Below are 16,578 nucleotides of genomic sequence, written 5' to 3'. Positions count from 1 at the left end.
GACTGTTTCTTTTGCTGTGCAGAAGTTTTTTATCTTGATTAAGTCCCAATAGTTCATTTTTGCTTTTGTTTCCTTTGCCTTTATAGATGTATCTTGCAAGAAGTTGCTGTTGCCAAGTTCAAAAAGGGTGTTGCCTGTGTTCTCATCTAGGAGTTTGATGGAGTTTTTCTTTTTTTTTTTTTTAATTTTATTGATTTATTCATGAGAGATACAGAGAGAGACGCAGAGACACAGGCAGAGGGAGAAGCAGGCTCCATGCAGGGAGCCCGATATGGGACTTGATCCCAGGATCCTGGGATCACGACCTGACGCAAAGGCAGACGCTCAACAGCTGAGCCACTCAGGCATCCCGAGTTTGAAGGATTCTTTTCTCACATTTAGATCTTTCATCCATTTTGAGTTTATCTTTGTGTATGGTGTAAGAGAGTGGTCTAGTTTCATTCTTCTGCATGTGATTATCCAATTGTCCCAGCACCATTTATTGAGGAGACTGTCTTTTTTCCAGTGGATAGTCTTTCCTGCTTTGTCGAATATTAGTGGACCATAGAGTTGAGGGTCCACTTCTGGGTTCTCTATTCTGTTCCATTGATCTATGTGTCTGTTTTGTGCCAGGACCACACTGTCTTGATGACCACAGCTTTGTAGTACAGCTTGAAGTCAGGCATTGTGATGCCCCCGGCATTGGTTTTCTTTTTCAATATTCCTCTGGCTATTCAGGGTCTTTTCTGATTCCATACAAATAGTTCCTTCTTTTTTTAGGGGGGAGGGGCAGAGGGAGAGAGAGAATCTCAAGCAGGCTCTAAGCCCAGCACAGAGGCCAATGTGGGGCTCCATCTCATGCCCAAGATCACCACCTGAGCTGAAACCAAGAGTCAGGTGCTTAACTGACTGAACCAGACAGGTGTCCTTCACTCATTCCTCATCAAGCTCACATGCTTTTGTTTTCCTCTGTTCCATTTACTACTGCCTTGTTTTAGCCACTTATTCTATCCATGTGTTTCCTTTAATGTGGAAGGAGCACAAATAGTGTAAAACTCTTGTCCTGTTTGTTCATACCACCTCAGGGAAGTGGGATGGCTTCATGGATTGGCATATTTGGTAAGAACAAACTGTATTTTGGGCTCAGTTCTCATTTTTTTTTTTTTCTCTTGGTGTGCTTCTTTCCAAAAGCAGGTGAGGGAACCTGCCCTCTTATTGCTATTTCTGACTTTGTGGGTAAGTTTGACTCCATCTGAGGTTCGATGACCATGTGGAGAGGGTGTACAGACATTCGCTCCTTGTAAAGGATTCTACTTGGGCAGCTTTTAACTACTTTGGCTGATGCAAGAGGCTTTCAGCCCTAGGCCGTGCAATATTTTACATTGGGTGGATGATTACAGTGGAGGCAGGTATTTCCAGAGTCCGCTGTCTTTCTACAGAGTCAAGACTGTCTCTGAGAGGGAGGGCCGCTCAGCAAAGGCACCGGGGTCTCTCGCGCCCTGGCATGTGCTGTGTGGGCAGCCCTCACAAATGCAGCAAGCGCAAGGGCAGAAGGTGAGGGACGACTTCAGCACGGCCGCGGGGCTTCCCTGTAGGCTGCTGCCCTGCATATCCCTGGAGTGAAGATCCCACAATAGGCTACAGTGGTTCTCCATGTGATAGTCCTTTATGACATTAGGGGAAGGGAGCATATTCATGACCTCTGAACAGCAAAGCAACCAAGTCCCATGGGTGCTACAGAGCATAACTGGGGGCAGGGGTGGAAGTGGAGGTGGAGGGGTGGGCCTAGTTTTAATTGTTAGCGCCAGACCCAGCAGGCAGCACTAGATGGCCCCAAATTCCACTCAGAAGTCCCAAAGAAAGGATAATGGAAGTTTAAGTTTGGATTTGTGTGTTCTTTTCATACGTAGGCCAAAAGTTCCCTTTCACTATGGGGCTCAAATTGGTTCTTGATTGGTTAATTTTGTCTGAGGGAGGAATATTCTCCCGGAGGCAGCCTTTTCAGGTCTAACCATCCCTTGATGAGAAGTAGAGGAAACAGCCACTGTGGCCTAGGACCAAAAAATATCTGATGTCAAGGGAGTGTGAACATGATGATCCTGTGTAGAACCCACACTCCCTCTACTAATGGGGATGCCATAATTAGGGATTCAGAGGGAAACGGAAATTAGATTTGTACAGAGGGAAAGTAAGGGTCTTGGACAAAGAACTGGTGACTGGTACTCTCACTGACATAAAATTTCAGCCTTGTAAGAAGACAGTAACTTCTCCATATCACATACCTAGAAAAGAGACAAAATACACAAGTGAATCCCTCTCTCCTCCTCATGCTCACTGTGTAATGACAAAATTAGCCAAACTTAAGTTCTCCTGACCTAAGGTAGGTCTCAGGGTCTTGGGCTTTAAGTACCAGGTTTAGCTGACTAACATTCTGGCAAAACTATCCTCACTTTTTAAAGATAACTTTGAGCCTTTGCAACACTAAATATTTAGTTTCAGAAAGATAATTTTTCTTAAGATAACAGTTTTGGGGGTGGTGGGGATTGTTTATTTTCTAATTTAGTGGGTGCTGGCTGGTGCCGTGATCTACTTATGTGTCCAATTAACTTTTTGGACTCTATAATAAGGGAAGTACATCAAAGACTTGGCATTGCACTGAGCAGCCCTGAGGCAACCACTCTCTTCCCGTAAGAGACAGCACACACTGCAGCTGATTAAAGGACCCCCAACTTCACCCAGGCAACAAGAACCCCTTCAAAGCAGAGTAAGACACTTTGGAAGAAGAATTGGATCTGAATTTTATTGACCTTTAACTTACATGGGTGAGAGTATTTGCTTCCATTGAATTTTAATACTTTTGGACATTAAATCACAGAGATTTAATCTCTGAACTTTGCATTTTTCTCCAAAATTACATAACAGAAGGGAGTTTATATCTAATTGTGGGCTATTGCTGTGTTGGCATATTATTATAGAGTGCTTTAAATTGTTTATTTTTACTAAAAATCTCTGATATGCTTTCTTGTATAATGTGGCTTATCACAATTGGGTATGAGAAATAGAATAGGGAGTTGTCAGTCCTAGTACGGAGTGACTTGATGTTGGTTTAATTATGCTATTCTAACCCGGTTTAAGGTTTTCTAGGAGAAAATTCTAAACCTCCCAAAAATGTTCTCAAAAAAGTGGCTGGTATTGAAAGTGTTGCCTCAAGAAGACAACAGCGGGATTGTTCTAATAAATTTCTTATCTCTAATCTCTACTCTGAGACAGATAGCAAAACCCATGTTGATCATAGACTTATTGGTTAAGTCCAAGATTAAAAGATCAAAACACTAGCAACTATTGGAGAAAAAGGCAGAAATGCTACTTCTTTATGTTGTCTTCTTCCATGTTTGGGAGTTAAATTAGTGTCATACTAACAGCACCTCTCTAATCCTTCGCTCAGAGCACAGCTAAGGAGGAAGAAATGACTTACCTAATTTGAACGTTTGGAAAGAATAAACCGTGCATGCTTGGGATTCAGCTCCTCCACTTCTCTCTTGGGACAGAGATTCCTTCTAAGCAGTCAGGTTTGTCCTGGCTCTACTTGCCCTAAGGCTTAAGCTAGGCAGTTTTGCCATAAGGGAATGCCTTCCCTTGTCTAGGCTTGCCTGTGACTGGGTGGGGGAAAGCCTGTCCAATTTGGGGGCTTGTAATTACTGGCTTTCTTACTTGTCAGCCACATCCCTTATGTTAGTTTTTGTCCATAATAAAGGTGATATTTGACTTATTATCCATCTTTCACTTTTGTCTTATTTTTCCATTTTCTCAGGACCTCAGCAGAGGGAAATACCCACACTTTAAAACATCCATATTTAGCACTTGGAAGTACATGGGCCTTGTATATTTACTGAGGCTGTTCCGTAGTAGTTCTTTTTCTGATGTTTAGTTGAGTTTCAATGACTTCAATTTGTTGGATAAATGACATCTGGATAAGTGAGGTGTTACATTTCATTATGAGGAAATGGAGAATGGTGCATACGTGATTTGAAGTTGGCAAGAAGGAAATTCTGTTTTGTTTCCATCAAGGCCAGCAAATAGTCCTATTATCACATTTACATGTTTGGCTTAAGTTCACATTGGGCTTTCTCTTTCATATGTCCTCTTAAAAGTCTCTTTATTGTCAGAGACAATTTCCTCTCTTCCTTTCTGGATTTAAGCATGTACAGTAGTTCCCTCTTATCTACAGGGGATACGTCCCAAGACCTCTAGTGGATGCCTGAACCCATGGAGAGCACTGAACTCTGTATGTTACTGCTTTTTCCTATACATACATACCTATGAAAAATTTTAATTTGTAAAAGAGGTACAGTAAGAGATTAACAACAACAACTAATAAGATCAGATAATTATAACGATATGTTGTAATAAAAGTTATATGACTGTGATCTCTCTCTCCAAATACCTTGTTATGTTGTACTCACCCTTTTTCTCGTGATGACATGAGATGATAAAATGTCTACATGATCAAATAACATGAAGTAAATGACATAAGTATTGTGATGTGATGCTAAGCTATTACTGATCTTCTGATTTGTTAGAAGAAGGGTCATTTGCTTCTGAACTGTGGTTTCAGTGTTGCTGTCCAAGTTTCCAGTTTTCTGTTTAGTTATCATAGTCCAGAAAACCTGTTTTATTGTCAGAAGGTTAACAGTAGCCTAACGCTATGTCACGATAACTACACCACTCAGCTCATGTTATCAGATCACATGCACATTTTATCATCTCACATCATCACATAAGTAGGGTGAGTACTGTAGAATAAGATTTTGAGAGAGAGACCATATATTCATAACTTTTATTACTGTATGATGTTCATATTGTACAACTAATTGTCCTGTGCCTAATGTATCATCATAGGTATGTATGTAAAGGAAAACAAAACAAAACAAAAACAAAGAAAAAAAACCAGTATCTATAGGGTTTGGTACTCTCCGTGGTTTCAGGCACCCACTAGGGGTCTTGGAACATGTCCCCTATGGATGAGGGGGACTACTGTATAAATCTGGGCACACTTGTGAATATTCCCAGGTACTTTCATGTAGTCATCTCTTTCATCTCCTTTCTTCCTATGTGTCCAGCTCTTAGTAATGTTAGGGTTTTGAATTAGGAATTATTTTGAGGCAAAGCTATAAGCTTAAACTTACACGCGCGTGTGTATGTGTGTGTGTGTGTGTGTGTAGAGGTTTCCAATTCAAGTTAAGAAAAAATTTTACACTGGCTTTTTGTTGTTTTTGTTATTGTCCTTGAGGCTTACAATTCCATTTGGAATCTCAGGAAAGGGGTAGCCCTGTTGGAATCTGGTATTCTCGCACTTCAGTGGTCATGATGCCAACTCAATATCATCAAAACTCCCACAGCAAACTAAATTAGACCTTTTTGTTGTTATTTAAAAGCAACAGAAACCAGTCTGTGGTTGGCAGCTTTTAAGATAGTCCTACTGACTCTCCCTCCCATCATTCACACCTTGTGTGGTCTTGTCCTCCTGAGTGCAGGCTAAACATAGTGACTTGCTTCTGATGAATGGAATGACAAAAGTAATGTGGGTCACTTCTGAGATTAGGTCATTAAAGACTGTGACTTCCATCTGGCACTGTCCCACTCTCGCTTGCTTGCTCGCTCGCTCACTTGGATGAAGCCAGTTGCCATGCTAAGAGCTGTCCTATAGAGAGGCTCACATGGCAAGGAACTACAGCAGCCTCTGGCCAACAGCCAGTGAGCAACAGAGGCCCTTAGTCCAACAGCCTCCAAGGAACTAAATCCTGCCAACAACAACTAAATGAGAATGAAAGTGGATTCTGCCCCAGTTGATTCTTGAGATGACATTAGTATTGCTGACACCTTGATTGCAGCCTCTTGAGATACCCTCAGCTGGAAGGTCCAGCTAAGCTATGCTTGGACTCCAGACTCATAGAAACTTTGAGCTAATGTATGCTGTCCCAAGCTATCAAGTTTGGGGGAAATTTGTCACTCAGCAATAGATAATTGATATATATCCTAGATCTATCATGAAAAATTATTTTTAATAATTTATTAGCTTACATCTCTTTCAACTTCGGTTAAAAGCAAAGAATAAGAAATCGCTTGACTTGCAAAAGGATTTGTTACCCAGTCATTAGAATAATTTACTTTTTCAGTTTCTCATACTCCAAAAGGCTCTACCAAGTAATTTTCAGTAATACATGCTGCTTTTTAAGTTAGAAACTCCTTGTTTAATCCAATACACTAAAAAAGATGGGAAATTTGGAATGTTAATTTTATGCACCTTTGCCAACATAACATTTTTAAAAATGGAAGGATAGTTAACATGCAATATTATATTAGATTTCAGTGTACAACATGGTGATTTGGCAATTACATACACTGCAAAATGCTTACCACACTGAGGGTAATTACCATCTGTCATCATAAAAAGTTATTACCATATATTGAGTATATTCCCTGTGTTGTACTTATCATCCCCATGACTTCTTTATTTTAAAACTGGATGTTTGTACCTCTTAGTCCCTTCACCTATTTAGCTCATTTTTTCCCCACCTCCTCACCTTCCCTAGCACTGGCAACCACGAGTTTCTTCTCTGTATTTATGAGTCTATTTCTGTTTTGTTTGTTCCTTTTTTATTTTTTAGATTTCACGTGTGGGTGAAATTATATGGTATTTGTCTTTTTCTGCCTGACCACTCATTTTGTTGCAAATGATGAGATTTAATTCCTTTTTATGGCAGAGTAATAGTCCAGTGTGTGTGTGTGTGTGAGAGAGACAGAGACAGAGACAGAGAGAGATATTACATTTTTATTATTTACGTGAGAATGTTTTATTGTCTCTCTCTCTCTTTTTTTTTTTTTTGAAGTATAATTGACACACAATGTCATCTTAGTTTCAGATGTACAACATAGCGATTCAAGAAGTTTATACAGGGTGCCTGGGTGGCTCAGTGGTTTAGCGCCGCCTTCAGCCCAGGGTGTGATCCTGGAGATCCGGGATCCAGTCCCCCATCCGGCTCCCTGCATGGAGCCTGCTTCTCCCTCTGCCTGTGTTTCTGCCTCTCTCTCTCTCTCTCTCTCTCTCATAAATAAATAAATAAAATCTTTTTTTAAAAAAACAAAACAAAAAGTTTATACATTATGCTATGCTCACCTCAAACGTAGCTACCACCTGTCACCATACGACTTTAGTACAATACTATTGACTATATTCTCTGTGCTGGACTTATTTATTCCATGATTGGAAGCCTGCACCTTACATTCTCTTTCACCTATTTTGTCCATCCTTCCATCTTCCTCCCCTCTGGCAACTATTAGTTTGTTCTCTGTTTCTACTTTGTTTGTTTTTAGAGTCTACATATGAGTGACATTACATGGCATTTGTCTTTTTTCTCACTGACTTACTTCATTTAGCATTAATATCCTCTAGGTCTACCCATGTTGTTGCAAATGGCAAGATTTCATTCTTTTTTACGGTGGAGTAATATTCTATTGAGCGTATATACTACATCTTTAACCATTCATCTATCATTGGACACTTGGGCTGCTTCCAAGTCTTAGCTATTGTAAATATTGGTGAAATAAACATAAGGGTGCATATGTCTTTTTGAATCAGTTCTATCTATCTTTATTTTTTAAAAAAACATTTTATTTATTTATTCGTGATAGACAGAGAGAGATAGAGGCAGAGACATAGGCAGAGGGAGAAATAGGTTCCCTGAGGGAGCCCGATGCAGAACTTGATCCCAGGACCCAGGGAGCATGCCCTGAGCCAAAGGCAGACGCTCAACCACTGAGCCACCCAGGCATCCCTGAATCAGTGCTTTCATTTTCTTTGGATAAATACTCAGTAGTGGAATTAGTGGATCATATGTTATTTCTATTTTTAATTTTTTGAGAAACCTCCATACTGTTTTCCATAGTGGCTGCACCGACCTACATTCCCACCAATGGTGCAGGAGGGTTCCTTTTCCTCCACATCCTTGGCAACATTTTTTATTTCATGTCTTTTTGATATTAGACATTCTGATTCGTGTGAGGGATTATCTCAATGTAGTTTTGATTTGCATTTTCCTGATGACTAGTGAGATTGAGCATCTTTTCACATGTCTATTGGCCATCTGTATGTCTTTGGAAAATGCTTATCCAGGTTCTCTGCCCATTTTTATTTTTATTTTTTTTAAAGATTTATTTATTTATTTATGACAGACATAGAGAGAGAGAGAGAGGCAGAGACACAGGAGGAGGGAGAAGCAGGCTCCATGCTGGGAGCCTGACGTGGGACTCGATCCCGGGACTCCAGAATCGCACCCTGGGCCCAAGGCAGGCGCTAAACCACTGAGCCACCCAGGGATTCCCTCTGCCCATTTTTAAATTGGTCTTTTTGGTGTTGAGTTGTTGGTGTTGTATCAGATACACCGTTTGTAAATATTTTCTCCCATTCAATAGATTGCCTTTTTATTTTGTTTATGATTTTCTTTCCTGTGTAAAAGCTTTTTGTTTTGATGTAGTCCCGATACTTTATCTTTGCTATTGTTTCCTTTATCTGAGGAGACATATCTAGAAAAATATTGACAAGGCTGATGTCCAAGAGATTACTGCCTATGTTTTCTTTTAGGAGTTTTATGGTTTTAGGACTTGAAAACATATTTTAATCTTTTTACATTGCCTTAAATATATTTTTCCCAAAATATTGAAGTTGCAAATTGAGGTCATTTAATATATAGGACATATTTGCCAAAATCTTAATTTGCAGTCATCTTTATGTCCAAATGAATTAATCAAACTGAATTTTCTTTCTGTTGGAAGTAACCTGACTTAAAAAAAATTAAACATGATAATACATATTTTAAGAATATTATATAAATAAATTGTGGTACACATCTTAAAAGATCCTCTTCAAAAACCAAGGGAGAGAATTATGGATTTATTTTTGCTTCAAAGAGCAAAAAGATAGATGGGTCTCTGATGGTTGGAGAAGAAAGTGTTTTTGCAGGCATTTACTTGGGAAAATGAGCTGCAGGAAGAATTTCTCAGTTGGGTAATAGAGAATATTAAGTTTCTTTTCTTATCACCAGTGTCACAATGTATAGCTTTTCATAGTGACACTCAAATTTCTTTGACATTTCTGTCTTTGGGGAAAATAAAGTTGTTGTGTAAAAATAATGCTATTAATCTTATTCATAAAAATAAATTATTATAACCTACTTTATGGAGAAAGATATCCCTTATGGAATAGGAAGACATCCTCTGAAGAACATATATAATATTTTTTCTCATTAGGTTCTATGACTTAGGAGGGATGCTCTGTGTGAAAATGCCTAGTGTAAGTCTTAACACTTTTTAGGTACCAGTTTTTTTAACTAAGTTTTTAATTTATTTTAATTCAATTTTTAATCTTAATTTAATTTTTCAATTTAATTTCAGTATAGTTAACACACAGTGTTATATTAGTTTCAGGTGTACAATACAGTGATTCAGCAGTTCTGTGCTCATCACAACAAGTGCACTCTTTAATCCCCATCCTGTATTTCACTCCTCCCCCTACCCATCTCCTCTCTGGTAACCATCAGTAAGTTTGTTCTCTGTAGTTAGGAGTCAGTTTTCTGGTTTGTCTCTCTCTCTCTTTTCTCCTTTGTTCATTTGTTCTGTTTCTTAAATTCCACGTATGAGTGAAATCATACGTCTGACTGACTTATTTCACTCAGCCATGTACCCTCTAGATCCATGGATATTACAAATGGCAAGATTTCTTTCTCTTTTGTGGCTGAACAATATTCTGTTGTATGCATATACTATACATTTTCTTTATCCGTGCATCTGTCCATGGACACTTGGGCTGCTTCTATAATTTGGGTTTTGTAAATAATGTTGCAATAAACATAAGGGTGTATATATCTCTTCGAGTTAGTGCTTTGTATTTTTGGGGGTAAATACCCAAATTGTGATTATCTTGTTTTGTTTTTATGCATTGATTGAAGGCCATTAGTCTGTTCGTCATGTAAAGGTGATGGCAGCAAGAGGTTAGGATGTCTGGACACCAAAGGTTTTGAGTGAAGCTTTGAGGTTTCTGAGAATATTTCAATTTCCATAGCTTATAACCAATACACATATGATGTCCAAGAGCCTAGACTTTTTTTTCTCTAGAAAGAACAAAACACTGGCCCATAAGATAATGCGGGAGAGAAAACTGACTGTTTTCAGTTGAAAACATTCATTGAACAGTCAATGAACTGTTCAACTTTGGAGTGAGCTACTGAGGTTGTGAGCCATCCTCTGGCTACCTACAGAAGTAGAGTATTTTCTCGTCTGGTATGTTAGATGGGATATGGGTGTAGGACAACGGCAATGACCTCTCAAGGTCTATCCAATCCTAAAAGTGACTAATTTTTGCAAGGGAATGCATAGTGTTGAGTAACAGGGAAACAAAAACATCTATCTAGAAGGCATGTTATGAATTAGAATTTGTGATTCTTGGGGATTATTTCAGGAATGTATCGGTAAAATATCTAGAACATATTATTATCTTTATTTGTAATCTTCATTTTAAAATGATACTGCACATTTTACATCTTGTATGTTTTGTATTTGTAATTTGTGTGGTGCATCTTATTGCCATTAGTATATACACAGAACGCTTTTCTCGACTAGCCTGTGTGCACTTCTAGGTAGGCACTGTATCTTCCTTATCTTTACATTCATAGAACCTGACATAAATCCTGGAATGCAATGGGCTGAATGAACTTTTGATGGTCCAAACTGATCTGGACAGACCTATTCTGAGCCTGCCCTATGACACTCTGTACGTTGTCTTGTAGCATTTATTTTACTCATTTTAGGTCATTGTCATTCCTATTTACTTCATCTTCAACATTAAGTTTTGCTCTTCTCTTGTCTGAGAGAAACAGTATATTTTAGTGGCAAAGACACATACTCCACCAGATTAAAAATCTGCTTGGGTAATCTGCTGTGTAACTGTGCAACTTATATAACCTCTCTATGTCTCAGTGTCTTCATCTGTAAAATGGGGGGTATTGACAGTACCCATTTTGTAGGGTTTAGTGGAGGACTAAATGTGATGAAGTATCTAACAAGTTTAGCACAATACTTTGCAGGTGGCAAGTGCTCAACAAATGATATCTATTTTCAGTTTACCCTGTAGCTTCACAAGCACATAATTCCCTATGGATGGGAGGCATGTAATCCAGGTTGAATTCAAATAAATCAGAATTTGGGAGAGAAAAAGTCAATGGCTGAAGTAGGTAGAGATTTGCAAGAGATAATTACTAAGTTAACATTTGACTTAGTATTCAATATATTTAATTAAATATATTTAAATTATTATCATAATTATTACTTTTTTTAGAGTTGCTCTTACCTAAATCATCAATCTTTCCTATATTCTACAAGATATGTACAACCTCACTTAATCTCATGTGTTTCCATGTGAGTTTTATGAAGTTAGTACATTATGCTTTCATAGGCAATCCATTCTTCCAGGCTATTATGGAATGCAAGGATTTCATTTCAGAGAAGCATAATTTCTATAATATATGGGTACATTTATGATGCTATATAAATTTTAAAAAATGCTAGGGTATATTTTCCCGTCGCTATACTCTGGCTTTAAAATAGTTTTTGTTTCTAAGATAGGAAGAGTTCACATATAAGAACTGCTGATTCATTCATTAATCTTTAAAAGTTAAATTAAAGCTCTACATATCCCATTGCATTTTAATGTCCCAAAAAACATTAAAAACGAAAGCTAGGATGATAAGTGAGATGAGTTCTACCATAGGAGTGGTATCAACAACATGCTGCTCAGAGTGGCCTATTAGTTCTCAGATCCATTTTCTCAACTCCCCTCTACTCACTCTATTTTTTTTCCCCTTGGAGACACTTTATTGCTAGTTTTGACCAATGGAAGATACTGGCAGGAGATTGGAGGACAAGATGTCTGGGCATTTCCACTCCGCTCATTTGCTTGGGTCAGGGAGAGTCATCTCTGGTCGTGGTTGTGTCCCATCGTGTTTGCACACTTTTGCAGGGGGGCCTCCTGTCATTGTTCCAGCTAATCCTAGGCAGTCAGTTCATGAAACCCGCTCTTACTGCACAGCCTGGCTTATAGGATTGGTCCCTTCATCTCCTACTCTTCTAGTCCCTCTAGAGCTAAAGGTAGTCACAGATTCCTTACGTTACTAATTTCTGGGTTGTCTCAAGAACCCATCCTTTGTTTCTCAGCTCTTTCAAACACTTTTTACATCTTCCTGTTGGATTATCTGATGTAGAAGGTGATGTTTACATTTATGGCCGGATGTTTAGTGATTTTAGCAATTTGGATAGATAAGCAGAGACATTTGAGCATTTGAGTTTTTATCTTAATATAGCAGGTACACCGTAGGTGCCTTAGCCTGTTTGGGCAGATTGGGAGGCTTATAAACAACAGAAATTTATTTCATGCAGTTCTAGAAAGCTAGGAAGTCCAAGTCAGAATGCCTGTATGGTCATGTTCTGGTGAATACCTTAACCTTTGTTTATAGTCAATGGCTTCTCACTGTGTTCTCACATGATGAAAAGAGCTAAGGAGTTCTATCAGGTTTCTTTAATAAAAGTGCTGATCCCGTTCATAAGAGCCAGGCCCTTATGACCTAATAAGCACCTCTCAAAGGCCCCACATCCTAATACTATCACATTCAGCATTAGGATTTCAATATGGACTTGGGGTACACAAACATTTAGACCATAACAGTAGGCAATGCAGAAGCTTCTGGAATCTTGTTGCTTTGAATGAAGGGAGTAAAAATTTGTGTCTTAGATCACTTCTAAGGACTTGCATTATTTATTTATGATTTTATTTATTCATTCATGAGAGACACACAGAGAGAAGCAGAGACATAGACAGAGGGAGAAGCAAGCTCCTTGTGGGGAGCCCGATGCAGGACTTCATCCCAGGACCCCGGAATCACACTCTGAGCTAAAGGCAGGCACTCAACCACTGAGCCACAGGTGCCCCGGGACTTGCAAGTTTTAGACAAAGATTTATTAAGCTGTAGCTCTTCTTTGTCAAAATTCCTGCACTCCTTCTCTGTAGCTGAAATTTACACAACGATTTTTTTTTTTTTTAGTTGATAAGCAAAAGGACAGAGGAAAAGAACATGGAGGCTCTGTATATTCTTCTTGTCAGCTCAGAAAATTTACTTCAACTTCAGTCTCTTCTGCATTGATTTTTAACTTTCATGGAATAAGGAATAGCTCTTTTAAAAAAAGTAGTAGGAGTGTTGGTGGACTGACTGGTGCAGTTATAGGTATAATACATTCTAGGGGGGAGGTTCATCATAGGTATGAAAGATCTTTCTCCTCCTGCTCTGATCTTCTCTTTCACAAGGAAAAATATTAAAAGCATTGACTTATGCCATGGGAATCTTATCAATAATCTGTTGCTCAAAGTGTTCTGTACATGTACTAATCTTAAGCAGTGAAAGTGCCAAAAGGAATGTTCGAGAATACTAGGGTACTGCTTGGCTAAATAATTCCCTTATGTACTGTTATTTGTTAGATGTAATCCCAGAGATTGAGTTGAGAGCATTTGCTGCCAGACTGCACTTTTGATTGCTTTTAATTTCTTTAGGCTCCTTTAAAAGAGCACAAAGTCAGTTAATTAGGCAATGGTGATTCCAAGCAGAAGAAGATTAATTTCTTCCATTTAATATCATTTTTTATAAAAGAGGATGCTATTTAGGAGATAAAGGGCTAGGGAGACAGCATCTGTTAATTTCCAAGATACTCAAGATTCATAGCCAGCACATAATTTCTTGTGTAAAGAGAAACTCACAACAACTATGACAACAAAATTATCCTAAGTTCAGTGAGAGAATATTTCCTGCCAGTAACTTCATGACCCTCACATAACTTAAATTTATGGTTTGAGATAATTTTTTTGAAGGGAAAAATAAATTGGTACTAAACTCTGGTATTGGCTCCATGTCTTGGACATATTCTATAAACATTTTTACAGATTATTTGGGAAAGTTCTTCACAACTTTATATATATATTTTACTAGTTTCATTGCCAAAATAAATTAGCCCAGTCAATAGCTGTCTTCCAGTCTCTGTCATCTTCTTCTTCTTCTTCTTCTTCTTCTTCTTCTTCTTCTTCTTCTTCTTCTTTTTCTTTTTTAAACATTTTGGAATCTTATCTGGGGAAGTCACCCAGAAGACTAGTGATGTTTCTATTGAAGGCTTGGAAGCTCGAGTTTCGGTTCAGTAAACATTTGCTTATCATCTACTTTGTGCTAGGTATTTGGGATATAAGATGAGTAAAACAAGTCTTTAGGACAGTAGTTCTCAAATTTTAGCATTTATCACAATCACCTGGAGAGCTTGCTAGGCCCTTGCCCTAGAGTTTCTGATTCAGCAGCTCTAAGATAGGAACCCCATATTTGCATATCTAAAAAGTTCCTCAGTGATGCTGATGATATTGGTCTACATGATAAAATTTATGATATTGGTCTACAAATCACAAAAAGAACATAAAAACATATGATTAAAATGTGATTTGTATGCTTAAAAATTCACAAGGATACAAGATGGGATAAATGAAAGAATAATTAAATCCATTGTAGGAGGGGGATGTTGATCAGGAAAAGCTTTAGGAAAGGATGACACCTGAGCAGGATTTGGTAGCATGAATGAAAATTCAAAGAGAACAACAGAGGGTATGAGAAGGAATTTTTTTTAAGTGCCAAAAATAGAAATATACAGGGACATGCCAGAACATGATTTATTCATTCATTTAACACATTTTTTTTATTTTAACGAGTTTTTATTTATCTATTCATGACAGACAGAGAGAGAGAGGCACAGACACAGGCAGAGGGAGAAGCAGGCTCCATTCAGGGAGCCCGACGTGGGACTCAATCCTGGGCCTCCAGTGGCACTAAACCACTGCGCCACCAGGGCTGCCCCATTTAATACATTTTAGTAATATCCACTACATCTTGAGAATAAATAGTGAAAAATAATACATATATGTATGTGTCATTTACAAAAATACTTATTGATAGATCACTTGGCTGGAGCATGCATGAGTAGCTGAGCGCCATGATAGAGATGGGTCTGGAAAAATAGTCAAGGGCAATTAGTGATTCATGGATGACATGTACCATGCTAAGGAGCTTGAATTTCACCCTTTAGGTAGTGAGGACTATTTGGGGAAGATTACTCTGGTACCAGTGGAGAATGGATTGGAGGGAAACAACAAGATCAGAGTAAGTAAGATCAGTAGGAAGGTTATTGCAGTAATCTGATCAAGAGATGATGAGGGTCCTAGCAAAGTTTTATTTCATTTTTGAGTCATACAACATATAAACATAGTTTGTTTTTTTCCTTTTCTTTCTCCATAAACCCACCACCTACCTTCCTTTCCCATTAGAATGTTAATTCTTTAGAGGCGAAGTGATTATTTTTGTATTAAAGCCTGTATGGTCACACATTGGTTCCCTCAGTATAAAGGAAGGAATGCTCTTACCTAAGCAAGTAATAGAGAGTAATTTAGACAATAAGGAAAAAAAGTTGACTAGGAATTTTTTTTGAAGATTTCAAAAACTGCCTTTAAATAAGTTATTTCCTGTTAAGTTTTTGTGTCTAAATTTAGCCAGTGGCTCTACTGCCATTTTAAATTTAAAATTGTCTTCAAATTTATGCAATAGCTGCGGGCATTGGCTAAATACTATGTAGGTACGGAACAGAACCTATCTTTCCTCCTGCTAACTCCAAAGAATATCCAATCAAGATGATGAGAACCACATGGGAGACTGTCCTCATACCCAAATTCTTTTAGGTCAATTCATGTCCGATTGTATTTTGAATTTTTGCCATGCCACAATGTTCCGTTTGATGAAAACATGGCTTCAATATTTGTAATAAGCAGAATTTGTAAAGTAACATTCCAAAGATATCCTGCTCTAATCCCTGGAATCTGTGCATAGGAGTTGTCACTCTCATGACTATGCTATGTGGCATAGTCAAGCTTAAGAGAGGGAGAGTATCTTTTTGGACCTTATCTAATCACACAAGCCCTTAAAAGCAGAGTTTTCTCCAGCTGATAGCAGTAGGCAAAGACAGAGGAATTCAATGTATGAGAAGTATTCAAGGACCCAGTACTGTCTTGAAGATGAAAAGGACTACAAGAGAAGGAATGTGGGTGGCCTCTAGGAGCTCTGAGTGGCCCCTTGTTGGCAGCCCCTCGTTGACATACAATTGTAAAGAACTGGATTCTACCAGCAACCTGAATTACCTTTGTTATGGCCTGAATTGTGTCTCCCAAGATTATATGCTGAAGTTCTATCCCTTAGAATCTCTTAGAATGTGACTGTATTGAGAAATAGGATCTTTAAAGAGGTGATAATTAAATTGAGATAGTTAGGGTGGGCCCTAATCTAATATGTTGTTCTTATAAGAGGAATTTAGGACACCAACATGCACACAGGGAAGACCAAATGAAGACAGGTGGAAGATGGCCATCAGCAAGCCACCCCTAATGGCACTGTGGTCTTGGACTTCTAACTTCCAGAGCTT

General features: G+C 38.4%; 1 long non-coding RNA gene across 1 annotated transcript in view; it reads left to right on the top strand.

Annotated features, from left to right (window-relative positions):
- Positions 1 to 2,697: 2,697 nt before the first annotated feature.
- Positions 2,698 to 16,578, top strand: part of LOC119864618 — a 29,592-nt gene continuing 15,711 nt past the window's right edge. Inside the window, exon 1 of the long non-coding RNA XR_005368409.1 lies at positions 2,698 to 2,801. This is a non-coding gene — a long non-coding RNA (uncharacterized LOC119864618). The remainder of the gene's footprint in view (positions 2,802 to 16,578) is intronic.

This window comes from Canis lupus, chromosome 13 (assembly GCF_011100685.1).
Source record: "Canis lupus familiaris isolate Mischka breed German Shepherd chromosome 13, alternate assembly UU_Cfam_GSD_1.0, whole genome shotgun sequence".
Lineage (NCBI taxonomy): Eukaryota > Metazoa > Chordata > Mammalia > Carnivora > Canidae > Canis > Canis lupus.
Note: the sequence above shows the minus strand (reverse complement) of the source record. Positions and strands in the feature narration are given on the sequence as shown.